This window comes from Marmota flaviventris, chromosome 4 (assembly GCF_047511675.1).
Source record: "Marmota flaviventris isolate mMarFla1 chromosome 4, mMarFla1.hap1, whole genome shotgun sequence".
In the NCBI taxonomy this organism is placed as follows: Eukaryota; Metazoa; Chordata; class Mammalia; order Rodentia; family Sciuridae; genus Marmota; species Marmota flaviventris.
Window position 1 is genome coordinate 141,728,993 of NC_092501.1, and position 23,147 is coordinate 141,752,139.

Sequence of the window (23,147 nt, forward strand, 5' to 3'; positions counted from 1 at the left end):
TTTTCTCATCTTCTTTCTTTTTGCTGTGCTATTCAGAATCATTCGAATGCTCATGGTTGCTTCACCTTCTGTGAGATTTCAATCAACAGCACAGATGTCCAGGTGCAGAGGATATAGGAGAGGGTCCATGTCACAGGGGCTAACTTTCATTGATGATTGAAATTCCCAGGCATTTTCACATTTTAGTAAGGAAGTAAAACACAAGGTTGGTCTATACCATGGTTGGAATAGTTTCCTTTAAATCAGTGTTAAAACCTAAATCACCTGATTCAGGAGGCTGAGGCAGGAGGATCTCAAGTTGAAAGCCAGCCAAAGCAGTTTAGTAAAGCCCTAAGCAATTCAGTCAGACCCTGTCTCTAAATAAAATACAAAAATGGGCTGGGGATGTGGCTCAGTGGTTAAATGCCCCTGGGTTCAATCCCCCAAGCCAAAACAAAATAAAACCCTAATCACCAAGATAGTGGTATTAGAAAGTGAAGTCTTGACAGAGCCCTCATGAATGAAATTAGTGCCCTTGTAGGAGAGAAGGAAGAAAGCTTCTTTCTCCCCTTGCAAACCAGATATAAACATAGTCAAAAGGTGCCATCTATGAAAACTTTTAAACTTACTCAAACTATGTTCTATGGTACTTTAACTGAACTTTTATTCTTTGATCCTACATCATTCATTCCTTGTTTCTATCCAAATCCTTTGCGAAGATGGATGTTACATATTCAATATATTTAAGAAAACGACTTGCACCTGTAACTCATTGGTTCCTTGCCAAAATGTATGAAATTCCAGGAAAGAGAACCAATAGTTGCCGCAGTCCGGCTGCAGCAAAATAACCGGGGGGTGACGAATAACTTGTGTACGTTGATACAGCAGGAGTAGGAGCCATTTATTGCAGGACATGAGCAGTATTTATACATTCCACACAGCTTATCTAATTAGCATAAACTAGATACATCAGTCAACCAATAAGGAATCTCTACACTTAATGGCTCTCTTTTGTTACTTTTCAAACCACTCCCTCTGGCATTTTGCCAGGCACCATCCAGACTTGTTTAGGAACTCTTAACATTCCCCTGGCAAAATGCCAGGTGTTATTTTTGACTTGTTTACAGACTCTAACAAATAGTGTTATATTTGCCCTGAAGATGAGCACAAATGCAATGAGGAGCATTCCGTTGATACTCGGTTCACGACACGTGGTGGCACGGCCTTCTCTGTCCTTACCATTCTGCCTTTCTCTGGCATCTCCGCTCTTTCACGCCTTACCCTGCGTGAATCTCGCTGTTGCCAAGATCTCTGAGGTCTCCAAGGGAAACCGCCCCTAGACCACTGATCAGGAAAGTCCAAAAAAATCACCTGGGACGCGTTAGGGAACTGGCGTCCAGCAGGGGGAGCCCTGGTTGCTGTCTGGGGGACGACCTAGCTCCGTGCCAGCTGCAGGCGGATGAGACAGCCGCGCAGGGAAGTCCCGCGCGTGTTTGAGGCGCTGCGAGGTGACTCGGGCCCGCAGGGAGGCATCGGTCTCTCCCCAGGCCTGGAGCTCAGCCGGGCGACAGGCGACCGACGGCCCGGCCCCCCGACGGGCGGATGATGGACAGCGCGGCGCCGGGCTGTGAGCGCGCGGGCGGTGACGCTGCGGGTGAGCGGGGTCACCGAGTCACTAATGGCCCGTTCCTGCGCCGGAGGAGGAAATGGCCCTGCCTAGCATTGATCTTGGAAGTGGCTGAGTCGGCGCTGCGGTTCTGAGGAGTCCAGCCGCCTCGCGCCAGATGCCCTTCCGTGTCCATCCTGCAGCCCTGTCCCCACCCCATCCCCCTCCCAGACCCCTGTCCCCACCCCATCCCCCTCCCAGACCCTCCCCCCCTTCTTTCTCCCTCTCTCTGTCTCTCCTTCCATTTTCCCTGTCTGTCCCCGCACTTCACTCCTCTCTTTCCCTTTTAAAATGTTTCCAAATTCCCAGCCAGGAGCCCCTGTCTTTGAAAAGGGATATAACTTAAACATTGAGATTTTTAGATCAAAGATCACTGGAAAGCAATTTTGTAAACTTTGCTTTTATCCGTGGATTGTGGCTCCAGGAGATGGGGCTGTTTAAATGGCTACAGCCCCAAACAGCCTCCTCCCCTCTACTTTGAAGCTATGAGGAAGGTCGGAGTTCTGAACATTTTCTCTGGAGGAAGTTTGGGAGTTCTGATGTCCACTTTCTCAGTAAGGAGTGGCTGGTGGAAATTTACTGGGCAGTTACTACATGCCAGATGCTGTGCTGGGTCCCCCACACAATGAGCACATTTCATTTTCCTGCCAATCCCATGATTCTCTTTTAAGGGAGGACACAATTAGGGCTCAGGGGTGCATGGTAACTTGCTAGCTGACCTACCTAGTCTTGGCCACAGGCAGATGGGGCATCCAACTCCAACTCTGGAAGGGTCCTGATCTGCCCCACACCTCCTTCCAGGAAACCAGTTCCAAGGATAGACTGAAGGAAAAACAGCTTCTAACAGATGGGAGTGAGAAGGTGGCAAAGAGTGGTCTCAAATCCATTGCCCTACACTCCAGGGTCAAGAGGTGTACAAAACAGGGACACAGAGCTTGCTTCGGGCACTGTTAGCATCAACATGATCAGTATTTCCCTCCAGTGTCTTAGCATTTGCCTAGCTTCGGGTGAGGGTGGGGTTAGGAGCTATATTAATTTACTAGGATCGCCATAACAAAATACCATAGACTGAGTGGATTAAACAACAGAAATGTACTTTCTCACAGCTCCAGAGACTGGAAGTCCAAGTTCAAGGTGTCTGCAGGGTTGATTTCTCCCAAGGTCTCTCTCCTTGGCTTGAAGATGTCTACCTTCTCTCTCGTGTCCTCATATGGTCTTTCCTCTGGGCATGCATGGTGCTGTCACATTTCCCCAAGAACACAGTCATAATTGGATAAGCGTCCACCCTAAAGGCCTGATTTTAACTTGATTACCTCTTTAAAGACCCGGTTTCCAAATGGATTCAGGATTTAACGATTCAGGACTTTACCCATGGATTTTGTTGGGGGGAAGGAGGGACACATTTGAAATAGAAGCCATATGGACACATATATAGGGACACATATATAACTCAAATAGGTTTTAGTTGCGTGATGGCACACCCTGCAAAATGTGCACTTTCATATGCAAATTGGTTATTTTTTTATGCTTGCACATAAACGTCTTCCTTAAAAACAGACATCCGTGAGAAAAATGTTCAAACACTCTGTGCATTCCCTATTCGTTGTTTTTAAGAGTCATGAGTCTTTGGTTTGGCTCAAGAAAAATTATGTATGAAATCCAATAAATGAGAAGTCTATTGCTCAACCACTTTTGAAAAATGTCTATCACAGAGGCCAATTTTTTTTCTCCTATCAAGTCTTGTGATTCTCTATGAACCAGATCTTTGCAAGAAAAAGCTTAAGAGGGCGGGTGAGTGTAGTTCAGGATTTAGGACACTAGGTGGCGCCTGGGTTAGAGGCGAGGAAGAGACAAAATGTCCGCAGGCTCACTCGGTTCAGGCTCTTGATTTGGTTTGAATGAAGAATGCATCATTCTCAAAGTTGAATTTTTTTCAATCAAAAAGAAACCTACTGCTCTGATTCTAGTGAAAAAGTCAGATTTGCGTGTGCGCTCGCGCGCCATGTGTTTTAATGAGCAGTCTGTAATCTAGGGATCATAATTGAACCAGACTGTAATAGATATTATTATCAGGAGCTCTTTTTCTCTATCAGAAATGTTAGGCATCTTCTGTGTTCTCTTTGAGATGACACTTTCAAATCTCGTCCTCCCCTTGTTCCCACAGGACTGTGAGCCTCCTGGGTACAGACACTCCTTCCACAGTGGTGAATACAGATTCATGTCTCTGCTGAATACATTGGCTGTCTGTATGCAGGGGACCATATCAAATGAGTGTTAGAGTATAATGTTAGGAGAAAAGGGGGCATCCGTAGAGGAGGTGAAAAAGTGTTTGCAAAGTGCAGTTCTCATTATGTGCAATTCCCCAGGCCATGTACTATAGAGCTTCACCTTAATTTAAGTTCTGGGGTTGGAGTTGTAAGTATCAGGATGTTGCTAGGATATTTCTCTCCTGGATTCTCATTCATTTATTCTCCTAGGCTATTGTGGGGTGCTTGGGGGACTCTAGATTACACAGCTATAGCTCCTCCCTCCATGTTGCTGGATGAAGCAAGGGTAGGGCAATAGATGACATATACATGGCTAGATAATGTTCTCCTGAACTGTCCCTAGTCTGCTAGGTCTGAAGTCACAGGGCTTCTATTTGAACACCAGGTGCTCACACCATGTTCTTTGTTCAATGGTAAAAGACAGATTATCCTGTGATTCCCAGTTGCAGCTTCACATTTTACCATTTGTGTTGGCTGGTCTCCAGTGTTCCCTCCTCCTATTTATTTGAGAACTTTCTCCACTCTCAGGGCCTCAGAGACTGTTCTGTTCTTTGTGAACTGGTCTGGTCTCTGTCTCCCACTCTCTTGACTTCTGGCTTTCCAGCCGGGCTCAGCCATTGGATGGAGGAGAGAAAGGTGATGTCTGTGCCTGTGGTCCCCTCCTGCTGGTGGTGGCAAGTCCCTCTGGGGCCCTGCTCCTCTTAGCAGCCCTTCTGGGACCTCTCATGAGCTTGCTATGACATCACCTTCTGCCCTCGCCCCTTGAAGCAGCTTTCTGCTCTGCTGCCCCTGGTTGGTTTGTTCACCTGTCCAGGCCTCCCTCCAGCCAGCCCTTGGAGACACTGGCTCTTTCCTGGAAGGCTTCGATGGATTCACTGTCCAATCAAACTGGCGTTCCTAACTTAGCCTTTTTGAGCCTCCGTTTCCTTCTAAAATGGGAACATTAATATCTACCTTGCTGGTTGTGAGCAACAAATATAATAACCACTATAAAACAAGATACATTAAAATATTAATTTCATATAAAAACATAGTTATTGACACAATGAATGCCACAGGTTAGGAACTTGATCAATGCTTTTATTCACTTATGTTGATTTTTTTCATGAATGGATAGATTTATGAATGGATGGATGCTCAAGCACCTTAGAAAGGACGGGAGTGCCAGCACACACCATGGTCCAGGACGTGGACTCTGAGGCCAGACTGCCTGCAGTAGAACCCCAGGCCCTTTCGAGCTCCATGGGACCTGTCTGTGTCTCAGTTTCCTCAGCTCTTAAGTGCAGCCAATGATAGGACCGCCTCCCCCACAATGTGGGTGCAGACAGGATTATACCAAGTAATATGCAAAGCATGTGTCTTTGATTATTTCTGAAATGTACTAAACTGATGTTGCCCCTCCTTCTTGTTTTGGGTGACTCCCCGCCCCTCCACCAGTCAAAGCTGCACAAGTCCAATTGCCATTTGCAGCCACATTCAGCAGGAACCTTGCTGGTGGCAGGGGGCAGCCTTTGGGTCTCATCTGTCCCAGTGGCAGCTGGAGACTGGGTCCCCGATGCTTTGGAGTAACAGTTCAGAGGCTGGGCCAAACTTGAATGCTAGACTCAAGCTGTTATCTCAGCAGGGAGCAGGCTGGAAGGTTTTAGCCTCCAAGCTCAGAGTCAGCCGACGGTCATGTGGAACAAGTCGGCAGATGGTGGGATGAGATGGCCACATCCCTGGCCCTGTGGTGTTCCTGTAGGCTGGGAAGATGGGGGGCAGCCTGAGCAAAGAGGGCTTCGGAACAGGCGCCTCCTCTGGCTCCTTGGGGTGAAGGTCCTGCAGATCATAGTCTACCTTCCTGCCAGGATGCAAAAGTGTCCTCTCCATCCTTGAATCCCGGGAGTTGAGTGGAATTTGCTGCAGATGTGTCATCCATCCTCTGAGGACTTCCTTCACTGTAGCACCCATCCGCATGAGCTCTGGGAGGATGGCGTTGGAGCCCGTCTTGGTGGGTGTCACGAATATTTAAGCGTGGTTGCTGCAGAGAGGGGAAAGTGGGTTCCTGATCGTGCAGCCGCCGGCCTTTTTGTTGGTTTGTGATGGGGAGGACGGGACCATTTAGCACATGAAACTCCCGCCCACGTTATCTCAGTGCTTTATTAACGAAATCTCTGATGACCCAGTATCAGATGGAAATCAGCACTGCTTTACCTAGAATTCCAAGAAAACTGAGTGTACCATCAGGATGGAACCCTCTCTCACCTCTTTTAGTGTAGAGTGGATAATTTAGAATGTTTTACTCTTCCTTCATCGTCCCATCTTCCATCCCTGTGGCAGTAGCAGTACCTGTGCAGGTGTTCAGTCAGTGAGAGATGGCGTGTGCGACCATGGTCCCACGACGTTAGGATGGAGCCCAAGCAGACCTCTCACCTAGTGATGGCTCGCAGTCTTAATGTGTGTCACAACAACAATGTTGCCCAATGACACGTTCTCAGAACGGGTCACTGGGGTTGAGCCGCATGTGACTGCCTTGTGTCCCCTGTCCTCAGGCCCTCTTTAATTTTTCCACTCCTTTCCAAAAGTTTGATTCTTAGCACAGAATAATTATGTCCTGGTAAATTCTTTCATTTGTAATTTCTTAAGTTCTTTTGACATAAACACATGTAGGTTATGTTAGAGTTTTCCATTTATTTTGTCTTAAAATAGCATTTTATTACCAAGGCACGTTTGATCTGAGATGTGACGTGACCTCCCAGGCTTTTTACGGTTGACCCATGATTCACATTTTGGGTCTGTAGCTTTTTTGCAGGTTCCAAATGGGCCCAAACCTTGTCCATAGGGGATTTCAAATCATTTCTGTGATTTTGAGAAGTCTTTTTATTTTGGGGGTGGGCGGGTGGGTACTGGGGATTGAACTCAGGGACACTTGACCACTGAGCCACATCCCCAGCCCTATTTGGTATTTTATTTAGAGACAGGGTCTTACTGAGTTGCTTAGTGCTTCGCTGTTGCTGAGGCTGGCTTTGAACTCATGATCCTCCTGCCTCAGGCTCCCGAGCTGCTGGGATTACAGGCGTGTGCCACCATGCCCAAGTCTTTTTGACATCTCAGACAAAATCTGTGTCTATTCTCCCTCTCACTGATGTTCCCTATAACTTCAATGGGAAAGTCTCAATTTCATTACTTAAATTCCTTGGGGATGGGGATATGAAGTAGTTCATGCTCCAGGTCTGATCCCTTTGTGAGGACCCCCCAGGAGGCACCTGCCTGGCCTGTGGGATCTTGGGGACTTCCGCTGGGCTCATTTTCCTTTCAGGCTGGCCCTGGGGGGGGGGGGTGCCTGTGACGGCAGAACTCCAGCTCTTGCTCTGTGCCCAGGTGACCCTGCTCCTGCTGCAGTTATTACCAGATGAAACCTGAGGGAGGAAGGCCAGGTAGTTCCCAAACGTCACGGAACACGAGGCCCCAGGTGACTCAGCAAGGTCAGAGTCTGCAGTGGCGGTGGTGGCAGCAGCCTCGCGATTGGCAAGTGGGAGCCTGGAGGGAGGGGGGATGTTAATGCCTGACTGTCTCCTCCCCACCTGCCTTGTTTCCGGCTCTGCCAGGCCTGTGATTGCATCATGCACACCTTTGTAAACAATCCATTTAACAACCAAATTATACCCCGGGTAATTATAGCTTCCAGCCTCATGTCAGGGGTTCCCAGTTCTACAACCTGTCTCTGGTGATATCACAGCCTGCAACAAGAGGGGGAACCGGCTTTTGCTGAAATCTTGACGAGACATTGGGGAGAGATGGCGCGTGGGGGTGGGTTGCCTTGACTTATGCTAATTGTCTGCGGATCTTGTTTTGACAGTCCCGAAATTGTGTTTGGACTGTTGATTAGATCAATATGGGAAACCGGGCTGGAGCAGTTTGTCTTTGAGGAAATAACAATCTGGGTAAGATCAGCTTCTCTGGTGTGAAGGAGGAAGTTCATTCCTAGCTCTGGCCACCTTCCTGTTCCACTTGAAGCTGCCTTTTTCTACTGTAGCTCTTAAAATGGACAGAGGACACCCTGGCACAGGCCAGGAGCTGGACAGTGGGTGGAGTAACAGCAGAAGGCAAGACTGGATGGGTAGCCAGCCTGTGCATTTAGAAAGAGGAATCCACGGGGGCCGGGGTGTGGCTTAGTGGTAGGCTCATGCTCCGCATATGTGTGAACCTGGGTTCAGTCACCAGCTCCCAAAAAATTAAATCAATGATAGTAAATAATTAAAGCAATTAATAAAAAGAGATATCCAAGGGATTACTCTGAGCCTCTTTCGGTGGCTCTACAGACAATGGTTCTATAAAAGGGCACTGTGGGAGGGGAGAAGGGCACCAAGTAGGAGACGGCAGCAGTAGGGGGGACCGTGGAGTAGCCACAGGCTGAAGAGAACCTGATTAGGGCCCTGTGCCAGCAAAGGAGTGGGTATGTCTCAGATTTCCTAAAAGCAGCATCTGCTGGTGATGCTTGGGTTTATGACCTTGCTGTTTGCTGAGATCTGATGATTCTTTACACCTCTGGTGACAGGAAGATTTCATCACTGGAGCTGAGGACAGGAAGCCCCACAGCCATTTACACATGCCACATTCCAAGGCAGAGAGGGCCTGTGCAGCCTGGGATTCTGTGGCTGGGATTCCCTCTGCAGGTGTGCTATCTCTCTGTCGCAGAGGCCCAGAGGCTCACGCCGGCATGGAAGGCGACAGGGAAGGGAATGAAAATGAGCTGTGTATGAGTGTCTCCAGGCTTCCCTCCCTGCCCGTCAGAGAGCTTTGCATCTCAGCTGACTGGCCTTCCCCGTCCTGTCCACTGGGAAGGGGCCGCCGTGTTTAGGGTGCTTCTCTGCTTGCTCAGCTGTGGCTGGCCAGGGGTCCTTTGGGATGATTTTAGGACAGAGTTGCTGGAGTACAAGGGAACTAGATGGGGAAAAAGGGAAGGAGATTTAAAGAAGTATTGCTGTGAGCCCTGTGTCTCTGTCACAGTGTTTAAGAGATGTATATATAAAAATATAGACAGTCATTTTGAGGGTTTTTGCCGCAGCACTGGTCTGAGACTGGGCCACATGGAACATGGAGTATGTGGAGGCAACGTGATCAGGAAGGCTGGACAGTAGCCAACACTTTCCTGTCTTTTGGGAGAGCCTGGCAATGGAGCTCTTCTGGCTTAGTCTACATCCTTGAGAGCTTTAGCACACACACAGACCCTGGGATACAGGCTCTGATCTCAGTCCAGCAGGAACTGAGGGGAAAACATTTGTTTCCCTCGGAAACTCTCAGCAACACATTCATGCAAGCTTTCCAAAAGGCTGGGTCTGGAGCCAACTCCACTGTGCATTTAGAGGCCTCTGCCCATTTTTCTAAGTCCATTTCTGGGACTCTTTGTAGAACTATGATCCCATTTAAAAAATTTGCCTGAGTGCTTCCTCAAATGCAATGGATAATTTGCTTGGCTGTACTATTAGCATATATTTGCATATTTGTTTCCTAATTAAAATATGAGTAAGAAGAAAAGGCTAATTATACCCAAAGTGCATGAGTCGTCATGATTAAAACCACATTTAATAATTTTACTTACTGGTTTTGAAATCCTGAGTGATCTGCTATTCATCATTAAGTTCTCATTCTTATCATGTTTTAGCTGTGTACTTAATGTTGTGGGGAGGACTCCAGATCAGGTGCTGTGGAATTGGAATTTGAAGCTATTCCTAGGCCTCAGAAAGACTAGAATCAAATGGAGGAGAAAGGACCCATGTAGAAATTACACCCACACCAAAAGAGGACTGGGCCCAGGTACCTTCAGTGGTACCATTGGCCCAGTGGGCTGCTGGATTCGACCCCTGCAGATACCAAATTCTGTGGATGCTCAGGTATCTTAAATAAAAAGCTGTCGTATTTGCTTATAACCTACTCACATCCTCCCATAGACGTTAAAGCATCTCTGGATTACTTATAATATCTAATGTAATGTAAATGCCATGTTATCCTGTGTTGTTTAGGGAATAATGACAGGTGGATAAAGTCTGCACATGTTCAGTACGGACAATTTAAAAAAATATTTTTGATATGCACGATTGATTAGTTGAATTCATGGATGTGTAACCCATAGATATAGGTTTTATTGTTAAGATTCCTAGTCTTAAATTGGGTGGTGAGCTTCTTAATCAAATAATATTATTGAATTCATAATAGTACAAATGTTATCAGGTACTCTTGAATATGCTGCATATTACTTGAGTGTGTGAGTGTTGTGTGTGTGTGTGTGTGTGTGTGTGTGTGTGTGTGTTACTGGGGATTCAACCCAGGACCTCACACATGCTATGCAAGTGCTCTACCACAGAGCAACATGCCCAGCCCTTTTTATTTTATTTTGAGACAGGGTCTCACTAAGTTGATCTTGAACTTGTGATCCTTCTGCCTCAGCCTCCTGAGTTGCTGGGATTATAGGCATGAGACACTGTCCTGGGCTCAGGTTTTTTTTTTAATTATTATTTTAAAATGAGAACTAGCATCTCAGGAAAGTTGCTGCTTTTATTCATGATAAGGAGCCAATCTTTTTAAGAATACTGAGTTCTGAAGAGTTAACTTTTAGGAGAAGGGAAAGCAGAAAGTCCTAATTTGGACACATTTCTAAGACTCCTGGAGTTTCCATCAGTTCTGGTGAGTTTAGGTAAGTCAAATAAGCAAGTTGGGCAGAGTCACCTTCTTGGCCTGCATGGGCCTCTGGTCCATTAAGTGACACAGATCTGAGTACAACTGGGGCTCCCTCCCTGGCAGACACTGTCATTGAATGCCACCACAGAAGTACTAATGCTTGGGTCTCCAGTGGAAAACTACATGGCTCTGAACCTTCTACTGAGATTGAGTCCTGAGGTTGAGGCCGGTAGACCTTCTCGTCAGCCCTGTGAGGGGTGCTGAGAAACAGGAGGGGAAGAGCCGGCAGGAAGGGCCCCTTCACCTTTGCTCCCCTCAGTCCCCACTGGTCACACCTCAGGGGTTGCTGTGGAGAGGGTTGGCAAGTGTCAGGAACAGAGAAGAGGCCACAGTGCCACCAAGCCAGCACTGACCATCCTCCTGGTCCAGTCAAACTCCTCCCCTTCCCAATGCCACCACCCTCTCTCAGTCCTTAGGGGTTCCTGCCCCTTCAGTGACACAGTTTCCTGAATGATGGATCTCCCTACCTTTGGGCTGTCCCTCCCCATCCAAAACGTACCCAGAGAGGGAGATCAGCTTTATTCTCTTGCTCAAAATATTCCAGGCTCTGCCCGTTTCCTTGTAGAGACGAGTCCCCTGTCAGCTAGTGTTGGGGGCCTTTTAGGCTGTGGCTCCAGTCTCCCTCTGTGCTCTAGGGAGACTTGGCTCCCAGTGGGCCTCTCTGTGCCCAGTGGATCTCATCTCTTTGCAGATCCTTCTTGGCTCAGTGCCCAGGCCCAGAGCCTGGCTCCTGCTTGCACAATTATCTCTTGGTCTGTTGTCTTCTTGCCTGTTTTCTTTTGGCATCCTAGATGCTTGGAGAAGGCAAAGCGTGAGACTGGGGAGGGGTTACAAAGACCTTGCTGTGGCCACTAGTGTAGCTCAGTGATAGTGTGTGCGCTTAGCAGTTTTGAAGCCCTGGGAAGAAAAGGAAGAGAAAGAAGAGGAAGAAGGTTCTAGGCACTGCCTAATAAAATAAGGACTAACTATGATGGGGCAGCGGGTAAACTGAGCATTCAAGTACTAATCCTATATCACTCAGGCCTGTCTGCACCCACCCCCATCCCCTTTCATGGCAGATCAGCCACCAGGTGACTTGGGGTGTTCTTGTGTTCCAACCTTAGTCCAAATCCTAACCAGATCCTTGTCTGGCTGTTTTCGAATTTCTTCCCAATTTCTCATCCTCCCTGCTTAACTGTCACTGTGAAAGTCTCCCTAGCACACTGACAAAGAGGTCCACCGCCCACCTAGACCGAGATCCACATTCCTTTACCCGGGGCATTCCATTTGTGCTTTCCTCTGTCACTACATAGGCCACCTTCCTGTCCTGTGACAACCTTTGTTGTGTCCTGACCCTCTCTCTGAAAGTGCCCCCCCACCCAGCCCTTGCTTCGTGGCAGGCCTTACTTTACACAGAGAAAAGAAAGAGATGGTCCTTGTCCTGTCTGTTCAGACTCCACTCAAATCTCCCATTCTCGATGGACTGATTCGGGATCTATCTAGTCTAGGTCGCTGGTCTAGACGCTGCAAGGGATGCCACATTGAGTAAGAACCAGTTCTTTTCCTCCAGAGGCTCCATGCTGCAAATCCGTCTCTCTCCATGAAACTTTATGTCCCCTCCCACTCAAGCCCGTGGAAAAGCAGCTAAATTCCTACTGCTCTGTGTTAATCAGGGTCTATGGGCGGGCAAGAAGCAGCGATGGACTCCAGAGTGACCTTTGACCCAGCAATTCCACTGCCAGGAGATGACTCCAGGACCCCCCACAGGGGACATCAAGGTTGATAAAGAAGGATGCCCATGGCACCACTGTTTGTGTAGCAGAACAACCCAAATGTCCGCCAAGAGAAACCTGGTTAAATAAATGATGGAACATTCTTAGACCTTTTCCAAAGATTTAAGAGGGCTTCCATTTGCTGATGCCAAGATAAAGCCACCTCTGAGTTAGATTATGGAGTGAGAAGAGCAGAAACCAGCACAGTGTAAACAGTGTGATCCATCTCCTGTAATTTAAAAAAATGAGACGCTATATATTTTGGTAAATGCACACATTTATTTTAGTAGAAAATAGACAAGAAGCTGATAACAGTGACACCTTTGGAAAAAGGGACAGAAAGAGAAGTTCTTACGTTTTATTAGATACTGTTCGATTTTCTTACTTTATACCATTGACTACATTTACTGGGAAAGTTCAATAAGTGTCATCTGGATGGTGGAATCAGGGGACAATTCTGGTTTCTCCCTTAGAGTTTTCCATATAAAATGAAAATTCAAGAGTTGTATTCTTAGGCCAGGAATCCTGAGTTGTGCCGGTGGGGGTGCAGGGAAGGAATGGTATTCAGCCTGTCCTGAGCTTTTGCTGATGGGTCAGGTTTGAAAGTCACTACAGGAGCTTCTGGAACCCGACCACTCTCTTCTCTGGCCCAGGGGGTGTGAAGATGTGAGGTCTGGCTCACTGTAGCCCTTTTGCTTCTCTGAAACAAAACTGGTGGTGATTCCACAACCTAAGGACAAGCAATGGGTGGTGACAGAGAAACAGGGACCCTGGTGACATTTTTGGGCCACAGAAGCACGCTTCACCCAAAGGTGAAGTCTCTAGACTTTTCACTTATGAAGCCAATAAATCCTCTGTGTTGTTTAAGGCAGCTCGAGTTCGGTCCTTCGTCACCTGTAACATTAAGAATCCTGAATGATAGACTTCCATTAACTGAGACAAGTTGAGGATGTCTTTATCCCTCGAAGCCTGAAATTGCCTAATTTATAAAGTATTTAATGATGTTTCCAAGATAAACCCTCGCCTGGCACCCTGGGCTCTATCTGATTGCCTGCTATATTTCTACTTCTAGAAATGATCTGTCAAACCGAGAAGGATGATGTTGGGATGCAGCCTCCATGCCAGTGAAAGAATTATGCTCTCTGGTTACCCTTTGTCATGTAACTCTTGAATAAATTTGGGTTCGACAGATTAAGGGCATAACCAAGAAATATTGCTTGTGATTTAACTGATATTTGGGTTTGTTCATTGAATCACTTCATTTGACAGCCATGTGTTGAGGACTCACCGTGAGCTGGAATCCCTGCTAGGCCCTGGGTGTAGACAGAGTGGTAAGTAAAACAGACCCGCTCTTTACCCTCATAGGGGTTAGAGGCTAATGGGGAAGATAGACACTAAACCAGTAACCAATATTCACACAGACCAAAGAAAATATGGTCTTTAATACTTACATTTCCCGTCAGCACCTATGACTCCTTTTAATTTGCTGAAACAAGGGCTTTGAGGCAATTCTGCAGGGATCATTATTTTACTCTCACCACCTAGGCATTTATACACTTAGATAAGTGTATAAAAGACCAGCACTGAGTACATAGAGAGCATCGCAGGGATTTCTAAAATAGATCCTTCTAAGGAGATCACTTTAAGCTGAGAGCTGAAGAAGGAATTGCTATTAATTAGGCAAAGAGTGAGGAAAAGAATGTTCCAAGGAGGAAGAAAAGCATGAGCAAAGGCCCTGAGGTGTATACGAACTTGACTCATTTGACTGCTTTGTATAGCCAGTGAATGAATGAGGGGAAGCTCTGCAGGGCACAGGGTGGGGTGGGGGCAGGGAGAAGCTCTATATTTTAGCCTAAGGGAAATGGGTGCTACTGAAGGTGATATCGCAAAGCAGGAGAGAGACATGTTCTGAGTTGTGTTTTTAAAAAGATCTCTTTGGTTTATTGTGCAGAGAATGGATCCAAGAGGCAAGGGTGGAAGTGGTGAGACTAGTTGGGAGTTTTGCAGAAATCCAGGTGAGTTTCTGGGGACTAGGAGTCAGGAGGGGGCTGTAGTGGGAGAAAGTGGCGACATCCACTTTCAGGTGGCATCTGTGAGGCTCAGGAGAGTGGCTCTGTGTTCTGTGGCAGGTGGGAGGGAGGGTCAGGGAGGACCACCAGCCTTCTGCCCTGAGCCATTGGACAGACTGGGAAGGGCCCCTTGGATGTTGAACGTTCATTTTGAGCTTTGTCTGTGTGGACGTGTCCTTCTGCTGGGACAGGTGGAAGTTTCGTCTTCCTGTCTCAGCTGATGGGCAGATCCCAACCCTTTACAGAGACAGATTTTTCTAAGCTTGTCTAGAAGCCAGGCAAGAGTGGGATAGCACACTTCATTGCTCTCCTGGAAGAGCAGGCGGATAAAGGAGGCAGGAAGCCAGTGCAGTGTTAGGGGGTTGGAGGGGAGGGGCTGGGAGGACGTCTGGCCACCCTGTCACTTTCTTTGCAAGACCCCTGAATCGTTGCCTCCTTTGTCCAGGGCCTCTAGTCCTGGGATAACTGAAGGAAGAATCGTAGTCCAAGAACCGTCAAGGGCAGACAACCTCTCAGCCCTGGGGACATCCTAGCATCCTAGTTTTTAAAATTTCTTGAAGATTTTCATTCCATTGACCTGTGTGGACTAGAAGCATATAGGAGTCTCATTTTCAATTTGTTAACTTATTTTCCACAAACTATAATAACTATAAATTTTTTTTTTTTGGAAGGAAACATATTCACGAGTCTGTGACCCAAGAACAATGATATCTTTTTAAAAAATATTTTGCATATAACCTTCTAGTCCTTAATACATTAATCCAGTTCACCAAATTCTAATGAAGTACTCAGGACATACCAGGCCTTGTTCTCAGAACCAGGGATACAGACAATAGCAAAATGGACCAAAGTCAACAAACATGCATATTTCAAATAGTTAAGCATACAATATGCCATTTTAATCTTTAGGAATTTTAAATGGTATTTACATTTTTCTAAATTACTTAATGCCCACATGGTATGCTAACATGTTAAGAAAAGAATTTATTAAAATATTCACCAGTTGGGACCACTGTCTCTGCCAACAGACCCTGGGAATGATTCTCACCACTGCATCCCCAGCCGCCGGTACCATGCCCAACGGACAGAAGCAAATATTCAGTAAATATTAGCCGAAATGACACTTTGTTTCTAGTTTGGGAATAGCACTAACACAGCAACAATCATCTGTGTACCTAGAGGCTTCTGTTGAATGATTCCCGAAGACAGATCTTTTCAAACTTGCTCATCAAAGTTCTCACGGCAGCAATAGAAATTGAACAATTGGGGGCAGGCGTGAGGGGGGGCTGTCAATGGTGGCTACAAAATACACAAGTATTTAAATATAATTAAAACGATGTGGTCCAGGAAAATGTTTGTAATTACAGCATTACGTCTTTTCTATCGACTTTGGCACATCCCTGAAGAGAGTAGTGCCTCACTTTGGTCTACACAACAGGTTCAAGATGCATTGAATTGTCTTTCCCAAACATGCTGGAGTCCTGATCACCAGGACCCACGACGACAACCCAATGTAGAAATAGGGTTTTTTCAGATGAGCCAGTTAAGATGAGGTCAGAAGGCAGTCCCCAACCCAATATCTGTCCTTATAATGTAGGGACATTTGGATACAAAGACAGGTGACTAGCAGGGAAGACACCATGTGTACCTAAAGGCAGAGATCTGGTGTAGCACCTGCTGTGGGAGGCTGAACTAGCCCGTGACTGGGTCTGACTCCCCTGCTGAGTGATGTGGCATCTGGCGGCCATGCTGTTGGATAGCCCCAGTCTTCTAGGATTCCAGTGACTGTGTCTCGTGCATGGGTGTGCCTTCCTTTAGCCCCATGGGTCGAGCTACGCTCACCTGTTCCTTTGTGATATTACCCTGCTTGGGATAGAATGTTCCATGGAAGTCCCCTTCTCTTACTCTGCCCTTGGATGTGGCCTTCCTAGATGTCAGTCAACCTGCTGACTTCAGACATCATGAAACTGGACTCAGCCCCTTGAAACCTGACCCCTTGCCTCATTTGAATGGCTTCTCCTCAATAAAAGGGGTCAGCACATGCTTGCTCTCTCTTTCTTTCTGTAGACTCTTAGGGTCAGAGGAGCCGTTACAGCACCCCGCAAAGAAAAAGGTATCTCTGTCTCTTGTGTGGTTATTTCCTGCAGTCCAGTTCCCCTGGAGTGACCCTGAGTGTTTTAGTTGAGAGCAACCCGGCAACCTGCAGGTCAAGATAGGCCAAAGTCCACCAGCAAATGCCCAGAAGCTGGGAGAGGAGGCCTAGAGGATACCAACCCTGCTAATACCTTGATCTAGGACTTCTGACCTCCATACCATGAGACACATTTCTGGAGTCAAACCATTCAGTCTGTGGCACTTCACTATGGCAGCTAGGTAAGCAAACTTGTACAGATGTTGTGCAATAAACTGTTTTTTTTTTTCCTCCCAACCTAGTGGGTGTCCAATGACTCCTTAATCCTGATTTGATTTTTTTTTTTTTATTACATAACTTGAGAGAATGAATGCTTGCCCGGGAGTCTGTTTGCTTATTGAACTCTTGCTTGTCTGTGTATGTCCTGAGGTGGGGTCTTGCTCCCACTTGGGAGGTGCCTGGATTAGTCTGTGCTCATTTGATGAAGTAAAAGATCAATTAACAACCTAATTGAATTTTATTTCATGGAACATCTGTCCAATTAAGTCTGACCAAAGAAAATATGGTCTTTAATACTTACATTTCCCGTCAGCACCTATGACTCCTTTTAATTTGCTGAAACAAGGGCTTTGAGGCAATTCTGCAGGGATCATTATTTTACTCTCACCACCTAGACAGGTCTGCTCAGGAATACTCATTGTTTTCTAACAGGTATGAGGAGGAATTCACTCACTTCCTACTTCCGGGCTCAGGAGTGCTTGCACATAGTAGGGCTTCATACAAGATGGAGAAATGAGCCTCGGATAATAAGTGACACCAATAACCAGTTATCATGTGGGGGTCTGAGGAGGCCTTTCCAGAGACTGAGGAGAAAAGAAGGTTCAGAAAAGAGTTTAAGGACGTCAGATCTGAGAAACAGAGCAGAGATTCATTATGAAGGGGAGGTTCACATACCTGGGGGGCCGGCAATCTCAAGAGCAGGGTACTCCTCCAGGGCTGGCAACCAGGCAACTGTTAGGGTTCATGATTAGGTAGAATATGTATGACCCAAGAGGCGGGACTTCCTTAGGGGTTGGAAACCATCGGGCAAGATTGTGTTTCACCGTTAGGGGGTCTGGTATGTAGGTTTCAGTTTATATCAACATCTCTGGCTGTCAGGTGATGAATCCAGTGATGTGGCCACAGGGTCATGGTCCAATCAAACATTGGCCCCTGGCCTCACGAGATTAATGGTCTTTTTCTATCCAGGACTTGTTCCTGTTTTGCTACATTCCACAAAACTTATGGGGAACTGGAAAGTTACAAAGTAATTTATGAGCTGTTCTGTGCATCCTTACATTCTGGCCCTTTCTGTCCCTTAGGTTCCTTTGTCCAGCTCACAAACTGTTACGAGTTGTTTGTTCTTGTATTTTAATAGGGATATTTTTCTTCAGAAACTCAGTGTTCCTTGAATTTGTATTTGTATCCCTATATCCCTGAATTTATATCTTAGATCTACTTCTAAGAATGTGAAATGTCTGAAAACCAATCCTATGATGAGTCCGGGTACTAACTTGCTACAACAGATAAAACTTCAAGTCTCAAGTTTGTATCTCACAGGGTCTGATGTGGGTCAGATGGCCAGCCTTTCTTGCAGCTAGAGGGTTTGTCTAAGGAGGATGAGTGAGGAGGGGTCCTTCAGGGCAGAGAAAGAGGGAGCTGGAGGAGTCCCATTTGCTCTTACCTGGCTCAGCCTGGAAATAGAAGCTGGTGGCCGATGCTCACATTTCATTGGCCAGCACTAGTCACATGACCCCACTCTAACTGGGGCAGGGTGGGCCCAGCAGGTCTTGGAAGAGTTCAAGCGTGTCTCTGTTGAAGTTTAACAGAAAAGTACCTGGGCCCGTGAATGGGTTCATGCAAGTGCAAGGGTATTCATGATGGAAATCTTTTTAAAAAGTAGCCTTGAAAAAAAAAAAATCAGAGTTTTTACGGTAGAGATTTGGAAACAGTCCACATCTCCCATGGAGGCAACCCTCATGTTCCCCTTTTGGAGGACAGAAAAGGAGATAAATGAACTGAAACCTCTCCCACCCTGCTCCTGCCCCTGCCAACTGGAAACCAGAACGGAGCCTCAAGGCAGAAAACAAAGTATATTCCTGCACGTTTGTGCAGTCGCTTTGACAGGTGTTCACCTTTGTGTGACTGCATTGGAGTGTGGGTGAGGTTAGCACTCGAGGCCCCAAACTCTAATTTGTGAGTTTCCTACAACTTTCTTTATCCCACAGGGGCTTCATGTCAGAGGCACCTGGGTTCCAGAACAGAAAAGTGAAAGGTTGGTCTGCTATTGAGGTGCTGGGACTCTCCCCGAGGGAGCCAGGGTGCCTGGGCAGAGTCTGAGAATCACCAGTGAGGAGGGTCCTTGGCAGGTAGAAGCATTTCTCTGGAGGTGACTCTTGGCATGAAGGAAAGGTTTTCTGGTTCTGAGTGTCAGGCTTCTTTGTAACACCCACTTGGCACCAAGGGAAGACCCAGGATGCCAATTCTAAGGCTTTTCCAAACCTGCCTTCCTTCTCTTTGAAATAAATGGCAAGTATTGATCAGCAAAACCTTGCTGTTTTTCGCTTAAGGCCTTCAGTCATTTCTAATTATGGCTCTGCCCTGGACGTTTTTTTTCAAACTCATTTTACCAGGAAGTTGGTCTGGACAAGAGTTGCAGGGGCAAGGTCTCGCTGCACTGGCTTTGTGCCAAATACACTCCTGATGTGCTTTACCAGCGCTATCAGGCGAGGCATTTGCAAACCTTGAGTTTGAAAAGTGATAGAATCGGCCTGTTTCACAATTTTATCCCAAGGTGAAGACTCATAAAACTAACAGTGATAAGAATTTTTGCTACTTAAATGCCTGTCTGTGTGGCTGGCACTGTGCTAGATGCTTTATATGTGTTATTTCTAAACTTTAAAAAGGACTGCAATCGTGCCCATTGTATAAGTAAGAAAAATTGGAACTTGGGGAGGGTTTACATATGTGTCACTAGCTTGAAGTTATATACTTAGCAAGTGGCGGAGTCAGTTTACAAAGTCACAGGACAGTAGTGGATTTATAATGCAGGCCCCTGTTTTCCAGATGAGGAAGGAGCTGCAGGGAGGTTGTGGGACCCTCCCAAAGTGACTCAGTTTATTAGTGACCAAGTCATAACCCAAACCTGGGGTTCATGATTCCGTCAGTGGTCTGCTCTGTGTTACCCAATGCACATTTACCCAGGATGCCCTTATCTTTAGACAAGAAGAGAAGTCAGGGACTGGCCACCACTAGGTAGGTTCAGGGCGAGTGCAGGTCACAGGCAGGATTAGAGGGTTGAGACTTTCACCTTTACCCCAACCCCAACCTCTGAACTGAGCCGTGGCGAGTGCTGTGATCACGCATGCCTAAGCAATGAAGCCTCCCTGAAGACCCCAGAGGGTGGGTTTGGGGAGCTCCTGTGCAGCTGAGCACACACAAGCTCTGTGGCCCTCCCGGCAGACCCCACCCTGGGCTTCTCCTCCATCTGGCAGTTCACCTGCATCCCTGTGATGTCCCTTGTGGTAGATAAACATAAGTAAGGTGCTTCCCTGAGTGCTATTGAGCTACCCCAGCAGCTCAGTAGGACTTGAGCAAGGGATTGTGGGAACCTCAATTTATACCCAATTGGTCAGAATCCAAAATCACCTCACATTTCCAATTAATAACTGAAGGAGAGGTCAGTCTTGTGGGACAGAGTCCTCAGGCTGTGAGATCTGATGCCATCTCCAGGTAGATGAGGTCTGGATTGGCCTGAACTATTGGACACCCAGGTATCTTCCTCTGTAGCATTGATTGCTCGGTGTGTGGGACTCCGTGCATCGGAAGTATTGTATTGAGTGGTAAATGAGAACAAAGGAAAAACATTTGTTTTCCTTTTCCTTAAGCATCCATCACTAGACTGGTGGCCATCCTTCTAACACATATTGAGTTTAACATAAAGAACACAAGAGAGGAGAAAAATAAAAATTAAAAAAAAATGAGGCAAGCATTTGAAATGTTATAGCCTGAATATTTGTGTTCCCCCCAAATTCCTATGTTGAAATTCTAACTCTAATATCATACGAGGAGGTGATACTAGGACTTGGGGAAGTGACCAGGTCATGAAGGTAGAGCTTTTGTGGATGGAATGAGTGCCCTTATATAAGAACCCCAGAGAGGTCCCTTTCTACCACATAAGGACACAAGAAGATTGCCCTCTGCAACAGGAAGGGGTGACTCACCCAAATCCACTCATGCTGGATCCCAGACTTCCAGCCTCCAGAACCGTGAGGAATGCTTTCTGTCATTTCTAAGCTGCTGGCCTGTGGTCATTTGTTATAGCTGCCTGAACTGACCAAACCCGAGGTTACCTTCTAGCAGAGTTGGTAAACCTTGACTCAGGCCAAACATGACAGCCCTTGCACAGTAGGTACCTTACCAATCTTTCAAGGGTTACCATGAGGATGAAATGGTAGGCTATTCTGTCACAGGTGTATATATACTATAAGCGACCCTGGTGCTTTTTCCCAGCAGTTAGCAATCAGCACCCCCACCCCCCATCAGTGCCCATGGCTCCTTCACTGTTCCTTAGACAGGTGCTATGGGCAGCCTCACTGCTGGACACAGTGACCTGATGGCTTTAGGGGCCACGTGGTTGGCATGAATTAATCCACCCAATCCCCATAACAATTCTGGGAGGCAGGTCCTACATTCAGCAGAATTCTTCTTACAGTGACTTAAACAATCGAGACATTTATTATCTAACTTGACAAGAAGCCCGTAGGGAAGTGATCCCAGAATCGTGCCAGGGGTTCAGCAGTGGATTGGTGTCTCTGAGATTCTTCAGGTCCTTCATTGTAACAGCACGACCGCGGCAGGGCCAAACACCTCACCTCACGTGACAACTCTCTCTTATCAAGGAGGACTGCTGGCGTCCAGTAGCTCATTGACCAAACTGGGCCACATGACACCCCAACCACTACATGGAGCTGTGAAGGGTCTTTTGACATGACATAAAAAGGAGCAGGAACAATGGGACAATGGAGTAGGGAAAGTGGAGACTGGAAGTCACCTTCACTTGTTACTCAGTTTCTAATGTGGGCTACTGAAGGTATCCAGGTTTCTCATTTCACCCTCCAAACAACTGGGTAAGGTGATGTCTTTGTCAGCTTGGGCTGCACAACCAATAACCGTGGACTGGGGGACTCAACACACAGACATTTATTTCTCATAGTTTCTCATAGTTCTGGAACCCCAAATTCTGGAGGCTGGAAGTCCAAGGTCAGTATGCCAACTGGTTCTGGTTCTGATGAGGGTGCTTGCTGTAGTTTGGATCTTAAGTGTCAGGTGCATCTCAAAGGTCCTTGTGTTAAAGCCTTGATTTCTTAAAAAGGCACTGTCCAGAGGGGGTACAACCTTTAAGAAGCGAGACCCATGTGAGGTCTTTAGGTCTGTAGTGTCCTTAAAGGACATAGTGGGATCCCAGGTCTTTCCTCTTTATCTTTCTCAGTCTCTTTTGCTCCCTGGGCATGAAGTGAACAGCTTTGCTCTATCACGTAATCACGCCATGATGTGCTGCTTTACTGCAATCCCAAAGCAGTAGGACCAAGAGACCCTGGACTGAAACCTACACAACTGTGAGCCAAATAAACCCTTCCTATTTATAAGTTAATCATTTCAGTTATTTGTTATAGTAACGTGAAACTGACTAACACAGTCCTCTACCTGGCCTATAGACGACCAGGTTCTTGATGTAGCCTCTGAAGGTAGGGAGTGGGGGGGGGGGGAGAGACAGAGAGAGAGAGAGAGAGAGAGAGAGAGAGAGAGAGAGAGAGAGAGATTCTTCTTATAAGGCTTCATGCCTATCAGATTAGGGTCTCACGTTAGGACCTCATTTAACCATATTGCCTTCTGAAGACCTGGTCTCCAGATACAGTTACATGGTGGGTTAGGGCTTTAGCCTAGAGAGTTTGGGGAGACATAATTCAGAGGATGTGGGAATTAGGATCCCCATTTTATACACGAGAAGACTGAGACTCAAAGAAACAGCTATTTGCCTAGGCCACCAGAGACATTGGTGGAGTCCCCTCTGCCTGGGTCTTCTTCAGCTCTGGGGGCTTCAGGCTATCTTACAGAGCCTCTGGGATTCATGGAGGAGCCTCCAGTCAGGAGTGGGGAATTCGAGGGAGTCCTGGGAAGGGAGAGGCTGGGAGAGTGGGGTTTCTGTCCCTGAGTGGCCAGGCAGTGTTGAGAGCTATCCGTGAAATGTGCACGGACAAGGTAGGCATGGAAGCCATTGAGTGGGAAAGTCTGGTGCCTGGGAACTCAGATCAGCACTCCTTCTGATGAGGTGGCCCAAATATATGTGGATTCCCACCCAGCTCTGCCAAAGATCCCACACACCACCGAGACGGGGTAACCTGCTGCATGGGCACAGAGACACAGCCTCTCAGAGATGGTGTGGCTTGCCAACATGCCAATCAACCTGTTGACTGCAAGACACCAGGAAGCAAGACTCCTCCCACTGAAACCTCATCCCTGCCTTTG

The 23,147-nt window shown here is 46.9% G+C and overlaps 1 long non-coding RNA gene across 1 annotated transcript; it reads left to right on the forward strand.

Moving 5' to 3' along the window:
• Positions 1 to 1,457: 1,457 nt before the first annotated feature.
• Positions 1,458 to 14,469, forward strand: LOC139705387 (uncharacterized). Its single transcript, XR_011707254.1, has 3 exons — positions 1,458 to 1,633; positions 13,650 to 13,711; positions 14,332 to 14,469. It is a non-coding gene; the product is annotated as an uncharacterized lncRNA (long non-coding RNA).
• The last annotated feature ends 8,678 nt before the right edge of the window (positions 14,470 to 23,147 follow it).